Raw genomic sequence first — 13,128 nt, forward strand, 5'->3', positions numbered from 1 at the left:
ATCGTTTTGAGTTTTGACCATTATTTCCTTTGTGGTTACGAATAGAGTATGTTGGTCTTTATAAAAGTCATTGGGTAATGTGTTAATGATGTTTACTCCACATCAGATGTTCCTTAGCACTTTATAAGTAATCACCAATTAGCACACTCAACACTGTAATAAAATGACATAATTAAAATTCACAGTCTCAAATAGTAAAGCGACGATAAAAAGAGTTATAAGATAAATAATATTTCTTTATTAAAAACTTTTTATGTAGTTATATAAATTCTATGAAGTTAGAAGTTTCTGCAATTTTTTATTGACTTATTACACAGTTGAAGTTGTTGGCTCCCTCATTATTACGTGTTTAATCTTTTAACTCGACCCCATAGCCCTTATAATGATACTCAACAGTGAACTTAAGAGTTCTTCGAGTATTAGAAATCAAATTGGATGGCTCTTTTTAACATCGTATTTTACTGATATTTATTCCAAAAAAAAAATGCTGTAAACGATAACGAGATGGGAAAGTGATTTTTGGACAATGTTGTTATACAAAGAAAAGTTATATCGGTGCTTATTTAGCTGAAGTTATCTATATTTCTGGCGTATTGAAACCTTGTATCGGGCTATTAGCACCTTTTGTTTATTTGGTTCATAAGTAAACAAAATAAACAAGTTCTGGTTGTTCTAGATATGTCTTATTCCAAGACTATACCATTAATGATACGCAATTAATACACAGCGGCTATTGAATAGTGCGTAATATTGACGCAAAAATTCCATAGATAATGACACATTCGTTATACCAGAGCTAAAATTGTATTCCTTTATTATTCCGTACTTCGATCTTCCAATCGCATGGAAACCAAAAAACTGTGACTCAGGTAGAGAAGCGTTCGGTTGTTTTTATTTTTTGATATGCGGTGCGTAGCAGCTGTCTTTAATAACAATGTGTTGGCCCTAAAAGTGGTCGGCGCACGAGGCACTAATCTTGTTGCTTTTTGAATTTCAATGCAGCTGCCATCTTATCGATGCTCAAAATATTAATGTGGACCCGGAACTGATGTACAAAATGCACATTGCACGCGACAACCGGTCCCCTTAATGGCCCCTAATAAGTGACACAAGTTAAATGATATACCATAACAATGTAGCATAAGTTTACTGTAAGTGCAAGACTGGAGCCAAGATATGGCCTTATAAAGATATTTTTTAACAGACTATATTAATTATAAATATAGTAGAGAATGTATATTTGAGATAACCACTTATGTCTCGTTGCCTAATGATTTTGACCCTGAGTACGATAAAATAATTCTTAAGTTAGATACAAAAAAAACTACTTACGCCGGCGAAAAGTTAGAAGTAAGAAAGACTGTGGAGTCAAGTTTTCTATTCAACTTATTCATATGAAAATGCAAATCAAAATATTAGTTAATAAACAAGATTAAAATATTAAAATGAATATACAAAAAAAGTATCTACGCATTTACGTACGAAAATAAGATTTAATATTGAAATAAAATGCACATCAAGTATTATCGATATTTTTTATATAAAATAGGTATTAATATTGTTGTAAATTCAATACATTTGGATACAAGTTTTACGTTTTCATTTTTACGGAAACATACAGATCTTCATTTAAAATTGCCGGTAAAGCCCCTTTGGGCTTTTAAACTGGCTGCAACATTTATGAAATGGCTCGACGAGAGTAGGATTGAGTTTATTCTGAAAATGGTACTAAATATCAAGTTGAATGCAATATTTTTGCATTAAGCAAACTCCATACATATATTTTTTAACAAGGGATTAAAATGAACAAAGAATAAACGCAAATAGGTTCGTTTATTCGCTGAAACTATTGTTATTATATGAAATTAATAATTAGAGTAGTATCGAATTTAATCAAGAAACAACTGTCCCCGACCACACAGAAGACAGGCGTCAAGTGGAAGCTATTCCGCGTTTCGTCTGATGAGTGTGCGTTCCGGAGGTTTATTTAGTCCTCTTTCCCTTCCCATCCTTTTTCTTATAAGGAAAGGATGGGAAGTGGAAGTGGACTTTCCGGATGAGAGGTTGCATGGAAAGGGAAAATATTTTTTTCTGTGCATCTTCTCCTCCGTCGATTAAAGGTAGACAACGCTTATGCAATTGCGTAAGTCTATGGGCAACGGTCACTTCGCTATTACAGCGATTTCAGATGGCTGCTCGCTCGTTTGCCACCTTATGATATAAAAAAAAACTGTTTAGCTGCATTGAAGCTCTGACCCACGTATAGTATGAAATGCGTTATTTTTACATCGACCTTTACCTTTTCAAGAAGAAGAAAACGTTCAATCGATTACCTATTAACGTTAATAATTCACGACAAAAGACCCCACACTGAACACCAGCGGTTGTATTATATTGAAAGCGTAGCTGGTAGTTAATACATAACCCACAAATGTCTCATCACATATATCTAATGTTAGGAAATATTAAAAGAAAATTTTTATAACATTTCTCGCTAACTATTCCAAGCTTGAGATTAGTTTTATAGGATAGTCGATGAAAAGGATTTTAATGCTCTTAGATCAAAAGCTTGACCACTCATGTCGTTCATACATCGTATAAATTGTAACGTGCTCCGAGTGCTTCCTACGATATCAAACAGAAGCGGTGCACCGTGTCGGTACACTGACGTGCACTATTCATATTTGCTTCACCAGTTTATGTTTAATCTACATTAATACTGTTCTACACAGAGACTGTAGAGTTTATATAATGTATTAGTTTGTGTCAGTTTCTCAGGTACGGTTTCTATCTTATAGAATATTCTATCGAAAGTGAAAACTTTTCAATGTTTTATCAAGTATCTTCAAGTTTAAATTTAAAATTAAACGAAACATTTAAATTGGATTCTATGATAAACGCATCTTCATGGATTAACCCTTAATTTCGCAAAGTAAAAAATGCAGTAAAAAGCTTTTTTTTGTTGTAATTGTAATTAATACACATAAAACTATTATAAAAAAAATAATTTAAAAAATTTGAAAAGTTTAGTTTTCCTGAAAACTTATGTAGGCCACAACATACGTTACCAAATTAAGTTAAAAATGTTCCGATTAAAAACTTAGTTTCTTAAAATGTATCGCGTAAAGACAGCTCCAAATGTAGAGTTTTAATTGTAAAGTCTTACTATTTTTCTTAAAAGTGTGCAGTTAAAACTGAACGTGTATAGCTGGCTTTATACTTTGACAAAGTGGATGTAGTCGTGTTACTGCTGTGACTCCTTCTCTACGTTATTGATGTAATTTGAGGAGACGACAACGCCGGCAATTGCATCTGAGCGCTGCGCCTTCGTGTAATAGAGTTAAAAGTACAAATTGTTTTAGGCTCTTCGTACACAAGGCTACGAAAATATTAGATACTATTGATCGATAATTTCGTCTCGTGTGTAGCCTGCGGGTGACACGAATTTACAAAATAATAATTTTAAAATTGGGATTCGGCTGTATTTTTTTTTAAATCAGTCATCCTAACCTAAAAATAGTCCAATATTTCCAAGTATTTCAAATAGCATCGAAATTGAATCTCGACTGTTGACTACTTCTAAAACCAACAACGAATATGGATTAAACTAAACAACTTAGAACAATAATTATAACTTAACTCCAAGAGTTAAGATTGCTGTACTGATTTTGAAAGCGGATGTATGCTGAAGATAGCTCATAATAAACTTTTCTGCAAGTGAATTCCGAGAAGCGTTGGTGTTTATTAATGCAAATACGTCATCGTCAGATTGCAAACTTTATTAGTTTATAACTTATCTGTATAATAGCTGTCGCCCACGACTACGTCAAAATAAAAACTTAATTACTAGCCTCTGTGTTCTTCCAGACTGTGTTCTACGTTTATGCCGAATTTCAGCGAGATCCATACAGCCGTTTTGGAGATACCTTCTAACAAACATCCAGTAAGATTCACAATCGATTTTATAAACTGACGAAAAACTTATTGAATCACATTAAAAATGTATAAAATGCATTACATAAGTAATCAAATCGTAAATTTGAACATACATTTATCTTATCTATTTTAGCGCTTATTTAGACTTTACTTTGACTTTTTTAATACTTAAATACTAAGAATTTGGTTACATAAAGCCATAACTAATTAGTGCAGAGGACCGTCACATAACTTCACGGGTGTTACATAAAAAAGTTATTTTTTCCACTCATTTACTAAGAGCTCACATAAATTGTAGTTGTCGGCTAATTGACGCTGAGATGCACCTGTCAGCTGTTGCACCCATCTGCTCTCGTAAAGGATTCTGGACCAGAGAAGCTGTATAGCACAGAATTTTGCAAAAACGTGTGATTTTATTCGTATTGATTGTCTCACATATTTGAGATTTATATTTTATTACATATTAGCTGTCGTACGTGACTCCGACCGCGTGAAATTAAAAAAAAAACTTAATCGGAAACCTATCTTCCTCCTTCTTCTAGACTGTTCTGCATCTTTGCCAAATTTCAGCGATTCATGCAGTCGTTCCGTAGATACCTTCAAACAAACAAACATCCATCTATCAAACATTCACATTTATAACATTAGTAAGATGTTGGTAATGCGAAATATATTTTTTACTTTATAGTTCCCTATTTTTACCTGTGTTTTTAAAGGGTGTATAATAATTACGAGAATGTAATTTAATTATTTTTACGGATTTTAATTTTTCAAATTTCATTTTATTTATTTTATACTATTAAATGAAAACTGTTGTAATGCAAATTAATTCAGCTGAAGCTCTCATACTGAAGCTCCACAGTTCAAAACTGTTTACCTTAACATACAGCCCATAGAACTAGAACTTGTTAGTCTTGATATTTGCACATAGAGCCGCCAACCCTTTGTACTCAGCTTTTGCATTTTTACTCAAGATTTGTATAATTTGTACACAGAAAAAGTGTCTTAATCACAATGAGAACAAAGGTCATATTTGTGTGTTACTATTGTTACAGTTTTAACCTTGCAGACAAAGGCATCGTTGATTAAAACACCCCGGTTCGGCAGCGGAGTCCTGCGGCCCAGATTAATATTCTGCATGCATTCAGAGATTACAGGGCTTTAAGTCTGAGAGCATGCATTATGTGCGTTCATATATTCCTATAAGCTTATTTCTACCATTGCCATTTTATTGATTGTATTTTTTTAATTAAAATTAATGGCCCAAGAGTTGTCATTTATGTATTGCGAAATTAGATATAACAATAATCATAATAATGGAGAAATTATTCAAAATTAAATTCATTACGGAGAATTTGAAAAAAAATATTTTGAATACTAAAAAATCGTACAGTTGTAGGAACACAGGAAACAGGCATAAAATTTTGATATTTATTTATATATTATAGTATGATTATTATAATTAAAGAAAATGAAGTTACTTTATTATTAGATCCGTTGGTCAAAACATTTTCTTCATTCAAACTGTTACTAGTACCTAGTATGAACAACATTTTTAATTGGAAATTATAGCATATCAAGCAATTATATTGCGGTGCATTGTATCGTATCATGATGCTCCTCTCATACTGTTCTCAAGAACGTATGAATGGAAACAACTGGAATAAAAAAATAATAAATGTTTTTAATCTTACTAATATTAATATAGATGGATGGATGTTTGTTGAAGATATCTTCGGAAGGGTTCATCGAACCTCGCTGAAATTTGACATAGATGTAGACCATAGCCTGGAATGACACACAGGCTATTTGTTAAGTTTTTTTCTAATTCCGCGCGGACAGGGTCGCGGGCGACACTTAGTAAAGATATAAAGATGACAAAATTGAAAATAATAGTAAAGCTTACGCAAAATACTTGCCAGTCGTGGAGTTGTGGAAACCGTAGCAACCCTATTAATAATAAAGCTGGAACAAGTTGCCTGCGGCAGTTTTCCATCCAGTCCTGACGCGTTTCAGAGAAGTACATTTTCACTCTGCTGTACATAAAGTTGTTAAAGTTTTATATTAGCACTGGCGGTATCGCAATTGGGAATGATGGTCAACCACTCAGTGGAAAAAGGCACTAAAGCAAGCTAAAAGTTGATACGAAATTTTTCTTCATTTTTCGATTACATTAGCTGAGATAACGATAGTAAAAGATAGGATACGAGGAATGGATAATAATAATTAATAATCTTGTCACGATCCATTATTATTTTTTTTATAAGAGAAGGGATCAAAAGAACTACGAGAAAACCGATATCCATGGACATTCGGAACACCAGAGGAACTGCAGTTAATGAAATGCTCCCTTCTTGAAGGATCCTAAGTTGTATTGGTTTGGAAAAACCGCGGAGGACAGACCGTTGCACAACGCTGCTGTGCAAGGCAGAAAATTGCGTGAGAACCGCACCAATGGAAACCTGAATAATTGACCGTCTAGTAAATAAGTTTATGTAATTTCAATGGCGTATTGAAGGTATTCATTCTAAATAAGTAAAATGTTTGCGTATCATTGTTTAATGTCCATCATTATTCATCAACGTTTGGAATGTATCTGTTGACCGCAAACGCTACGAACGTTAGATATTTTGAATAAATAGAGAGCACGGCGTTCCCCAATATACGAATTACAATGTGACGCTATTTCCTAATAACATGGTGCTATTTAGTGATGCGGCTAAATATAAAGGTTGCACATACGTCGCATAAATCTGTTACGTGAATTAAACCAGTAAATACGGTTATATTTAAGCCGAATGCAAATAATCCAAAATAATTTTTAATTATTTATTCATTAATAATCAACACAATCAAATCGGTGATCCGTGAATCTTAGGATCGATTAACGCGGCGTTTTTTCGGGTAGTCAACTACCGAGCAGTGGGTGACATATGACTGAAAAGAATAAGAAAGATTTTGATTTTTAACACAATTTTCGTATGTTTTTATCTATGATGTAACATGCAAAACAGTTAACATTTTATAAATTCATATTATAGTACGTTACCATCTTTTTCGTGACCTTCTTTCTAACTTTGTTATTTGTGTCTGGTATCATTAATATGCGAGAACTTTTTCGGGATAAAATACTTACGAAAATGCAATGAGTGATCGTTCTTAAAAAAATATAGACTTTATCTTTTTTTTAAGAACGATCACGTATTTATACTTCAATATGTGTAGATCTATGCAAAGTCAGACAGACAGTCGGTCGCTAATGTTAAGTATAGATATCTATCTACAAGATTTTTTTACAACAATTTAATTAAAAATAACGTTAATGTACAACTAAATAATATGAAATGTTACGTGCATATTCTGATGTAACGTACGTTACGTACGTTAACAATGAGTGAACAGAGTCGAGCGACTCTGACGCTTTTATCCTACATTTTCGAAATGTTTAATCAAACATGGGTCGCCTTTATCTCATATTCAGACTGTACTTATTATACAGGTTACTATTATATCTAAATTACTGTTTGTTACATACTAGCTGACTCCGTCCGTGCAGAATAAAAAAACTTAATTAGTAGACAAATTTCAACGAGATCGATGCAGTCGTTCTGGTGATACCATGTGAAAATTTTTCTGAACATTTTTTTTTAATTAAACAGACTCCCAACTTTCTTTCTACTTTTTAAGGACTATAAGGTGGAATGCAGCTATACCTGCTCTATTAATGTTGAGAAGCGACGGTAATCAATTATGTACCTCTTGGTTTCTTAAAAACTTTTATAGATAAAAATCTATTAATAGTTTAAAAATAAAAGAATAAAGTATTCAAACGTCTTATGACCGTATTGCGCTAATGGGAAGATTAGAAATAGACATAAATTAAGTCGTTACAAACCACATTTCAATACGAACTATTTAGACCAAAAGGACAGGTGTTGCAATCCATTGCGACAAAGCAATTTATCTAAGGTTAACCGATGAGCTTTTTAACATCATCTGAAGGAAAAGTATTTAAAATACTGAAGATTTTACTTAAACATATTTTATTATTATTAAAATAAATTATTAACCAATCGACTATACGTCATAAGCGAGCCTTGAAAAATATGACAAACTAGCTAGCCGAGACCCCATCCGCGCGGGAAAAAGAAATCTTAATTAGTAGCCTATGTTTTCTGCCAGGCTATGTTCTATATCTACGCCAAATTTTAGAGAGAATATTATATAGTAAGGTGAACAACCTTTATATCTTCATATAGAACTATTCTAGATGATGTGAAAGTATTTAGTATGTATTGAAAAGCAGTTTTTACCTATTGCACAAATCACGTGAAAAAAATCAACAGCCGAGCTTATTCAGTGTTCAAATTCCGGTAATCCCTTTTGAAAAAAACTTTTTTTTTCTATTATTTGCATATGTATTTTTTCTAGTCAACATTGAATGACGGGTGGACGGCTGTTTTCACAGAACTATAGAGAATTGGAATTCGTGTGTATTAAATGTGAATTGAATTCGGCTTTGGAAAGGCAGGCGTCAAAAGATTTTTTTATAAAATAATCCCTAATAGAATGGATGAAATCAACAAAAAAACAAAAGAACTATTGATCATCTCTGCTAACTGTACATGTGCTCAATTTTTTCAATTAACTTTATCAATTTTTTTCCGATTTTTAAGATTTCCAGATAATACTCGAGTTTCTATTGCGCGTTTTTTTAAGCATACATATTTCTTTTTTAATTTCTAATTGACGAATAAAGTTATGGATAATGATGCTATCTCATTTCAAAACTTAATACATTTTTGATGAAAATAATTTAGAAAGAAATATATTTGCAAAGTAAAATTCAACTGTGCTGGATATTTAAATAGCGAGGGTAGTTACAATCTCACATGAAATGTGTAAGCTTTGTATATGTAGAGGAATTTTAGTTCCAGTCCGTTTGATCCTCGCCCACTGTTTGTACTACCTCAATCGCTCTTCCCAGAATATCTTCAAAGCATCAAATAGAATAGTGCAACTTGGTAAATATATTTTTCTCTAAGTTTACACTGACAAAACATTCCTTTGAAGTGCACGCATCAATACATACGTGTAGTTTACTATTCATTTATTTTTTAAAAGTTTTTATTTATTGATTGAGCAATTTAAGTTAATCTAACCATAGACAGTAGACTACAAACTTGCTATGTACATACTTTAAATACTTTATTTGTACATACATTTATTTTTAAATAAAAAGAACTTTTTTTTAACTAATTTGAAATTAGGTTTGTTATTTGGTTTTTTGTCAGTCTTTTTTTATAATTATGTCGACATTACCGATTTTAATTATCTGTACATAACAAGTTTGTGGTCTATTTTCTATGGTATAGTGACGTATTTAAGTAAAATAATGTTGTAGTGATTATATGTCCTTCTAAAATAAATTACAATTGTAGTTGATGTTGAGAGGAAATCATTAAGACGCTTCCGACGCCACTCGTGAGACACAATGGATTTTATTATCTTATATAGCCTTCAACCATTTTGCACTACGATATTTTCACGGTCAACCTAACTAATGTTGATTATCTTAGAGTTATTTAAAAGTAGTTATTATCTGATATTAAAACAGAACAAACTACACATTGCCTGATATTTTTTTTTTCAAATGACTTACATAACTTTGATGTAATATTAGACATAAAAAGTGAACATAATATTTAGTTCCAACTGATTTTACATCTTTCAATATTATTACTGTGTGTCTGAATAGACTATATTTAAAAATGTTAAAAAAGCCTACGAAGTCACTACAGAATGAAAATAAGGTCGCTGCCCTAAAGCGGTGACCTAAAACAAACAAAAACTTACATAATAGCCAGCCCTGCAATTTTTTCGAGTGGACAGGAAATTTTTGTTTTTTAAATTGTGATGTGCTGACTGGTATTGTGTAAAGTAAGTTTTTTTTTAATATCGTAGATCGGTAATCAGCTATTTTAATACTTATTACTAAACTTGTGTGTCTCCTGCAACTACGTGCGCGCATAATTGAAAGAAAATTAATTAGTTGCCTTTGTCTTTCCAGACTACAGCCGTTCTGAGCCTAAGTCACACATCAGCGTACATTATGAATGCTCTTTATAATGCTTAAAAGTTACTGCATTAATTCATTAACGCATTAACAGTCCCGGTTTCGATACTTAGTTCCCAACACTGCAGTCGATGCTTTTACAAAGAGTCGTGGCCGTTACGCCGAAGCGAGATGTTCTTTTGTGTCAAGAAACTCATCTTCTGAGTGTTTTTCAAATATTTTACCACAGGCGTATATACTTCATTTATATAATAGAAGCATAGTTTGATGTATAATAATTATAAATTAAGTGATGCTTATTCACTCTTCATATTTTCATAGTTTTATTAACATTAAAGCTCTCACCGATTATCAATATAAATAATATACGTTGATGCGATGCTTATAAAATATAAAACAATTTCTTTATCAAATATAATATTTTTCTAAAACGAAAGGGAGTGACTCGTATTTCAGAAAAGCTTTTGATGCAACAAAAAATACAAATAAAAACGGCAAAGCGTAGTACGTTAAAGTCGAAGAAAACTTTACAATACGAAGAAAAAATCTTTCGCTGCACACGATGAAAAATGGATTTAATAAAATCGCAGTCGCATTTAAACAACGTGTAATTTTTTATCTCAGGTTTTGTTCAAAGTTCAAACGATTCTAGCTTTGTAAAGTTTTATCTTTACAGTAATATCAGTGTCAAAGCGCGCTTGTGTGTTATCAAATTTGTAAATTCAAACCTGTCTGAAGCCTGTGACTAAACTTTTTTATCCTACCTTTGTAAGCGTCAACTGGTACTTGCCTTTGAGATACGAGTATTCTAGATAAAAGCGCATCATATTACAGACAAAACTCCGCTGTAGAGATGAATTTAGCAATTTTACCTCTGAGATTAAATTCCGAAATGTTTGTTGTGAATTTTCGAAACGGCTTTTAGCTGTGAGAATGTGATCAATTGTCTATATTTTTTAGGAAAAGGACGGAAAAATATCAAGTAGGAATTAACTAAGTTTAAATTATTTTAAATACTTCATTTGTTTTAAGATATTTTTAGTACTTATTTAATCTTTTTCTTTATGAATTATGTTGTATTTTTTTGAATAATGAGAATATATTTATAAAATGGAAGAAGCATGAAGTGCAGATTGTTGATCAGTTTAAATATTTTTTTCAATCGTAGCTGTCTATGTTGGCTTTCGTAAATTATTGGTTTTAGGGTCCAGGTGTATTGTGATTGTTCCTTTATGATCGTATCGCTCGAACTTCCCTAGCTTTGGGAAGGGGAGGACAGGTGATCGGCTTTCTGCAGACTAATAACATTATGATATCCTGCGCAGATGTCAACACCTGGATGTACCCGAATGAGGGCGCCCTGCTCACGTAAGAATATATAAAAACTGATATAATTATACGTGTAAAAACTTCTTCGATTTACAATAATAATTTAGATTGTTCTGTTTCTAAATTATAAAAAAATATCCATGTTTAAATCGTTAGACTGAATAAAGATTGGTACAAAAATATGTATTATGAAATTTTTATTTCCATGATTTTATTATTAAGCTAAATGAGCTATGGGTATTTACTAATATACATTTTCTTTACTTCGCTTTCGACTCACAATTTTAGGTTTAGCTAGTCACTGTTATATTTCTCAAGCTTTCATGATGGAGTATCGTGATCGATTGCAACTCTCCGAATGCTGTAAGCCACTCACATTCCATTTGCAATGTTATACAATAGTTAAGTTCCAATACACAATGGATTCTTAGTAGCTTTTAGCGTCCAGAGATTATAATAACCAACATAAATATAAAAATAAAAAGCTAAAGCTTACAAGTTCCATATTTTATTTTAGCCGTCGCCCGCGACTTCTTTCGCGGGGTATTATAAGCCTATGTTCTACATCCATGCCAAATTTCAGCGAGATCCTATACTGCCGTTCTGGACATACTTTCAAAACGAACATCCATCCATCCATCTAAACATTCGCATTTCAAATATTATTAAGAAGAAAAACTAATAGTTCATTGGTCGTAATTCGACGATAATGGACAATGAAAGATATTTTCTTTTCATTAAAAATAGCTTTAAGCACTTCTTCTGTACAATAACTAAAAATAACTGTCATATTCAGTTTTGACTTCACTTCAGCGAAAGTCCAATTTTTCTCGTCTATAGAGATTTCTCTCTTACCGGAGTTTCTTTCTTATTGACAAAAATCAGTCTTTTTTAAAAACATGCCTGTTAAAAATGATTACTGGCTACTGGTTTCCAGGATAAACATCGAACAAATGTGGTGTAAAATTCGAACAGGTATTAAAATATTTTAAATGTAATCATTGTGGTAAAGGTACTTATCAATTGAAAGCTTTACAATTTGTTGCATAATGTTCTTCCAGTTTCGATAATTGGTTGGTATTTTAATAACAGAATACAACCTTTCCATATATTTTAGTCTACTGTGCGGTCGACTGGGACCAATGTTGATATAAGCCAGTGCACATTACTTGTCGACTTGTAACACCGAAATTCATATTTGATTTTCAACGGAATCTAAATTGTGTTTCATTTTAGAGAGATCAGTGAACAATAGTGAAATAGAAAGAGAATCTTCTAGTATCCATTTACAGATAAGTATCATCATCATCATCAGCTCACTATACGTCCTCACCGAGGGGCTCGGAGCCTACCCTAAGTTAAGGGTGATTAGGCCATAGTCAACCACGCTGATCAAGTGCGGGTTGGTTGACCTCACACATATCTTTGAATTTCTTCTCAGATAAGTGCAGGTTGGATCACGATGTTTTCCTTCACCGTAAGAACGTCGGAAAAATGTACATATGTAAAATCGGAAATTGAAAAACAAATTGGTACATGGCGGGATTCGAACCCAGGACCTGCAGATTGCAAGTCAAGTGGTTGACCACTGAGCCACCGACGCTTTAGATAAGTATCATGAAAATGAAAATTTATTAAAACAGAAGTTTCAGATACGTATTTTTATAGGCAAGCGATGAAAAATTTTGCATAGTTTGATTTGCATCTGGCGTTAATTTAATACGAATCAGCAAAAAATCCGACTGAGTATGGAGAAATAGGAAATTACAGGACTGTCAGTCGCAGGC

The sequence above is a fragment of the Papilio xuthus genome, unplaced genomic scaffold (genome assembly GCF_000836235.2).
Source record: "Papilio xuthus unplaced genomic scaffold, Pxut_1.1 DF825017.1, whole genome shotgun sequence".
In the NCBI taxonomy this organism is placed as follows: domain Eukaryota; kingdom Metazoa; phylum Arthropoda; class Insecta; order Lepidoptera; family Papilionidae; genus Papilio; species Papilio xuthus.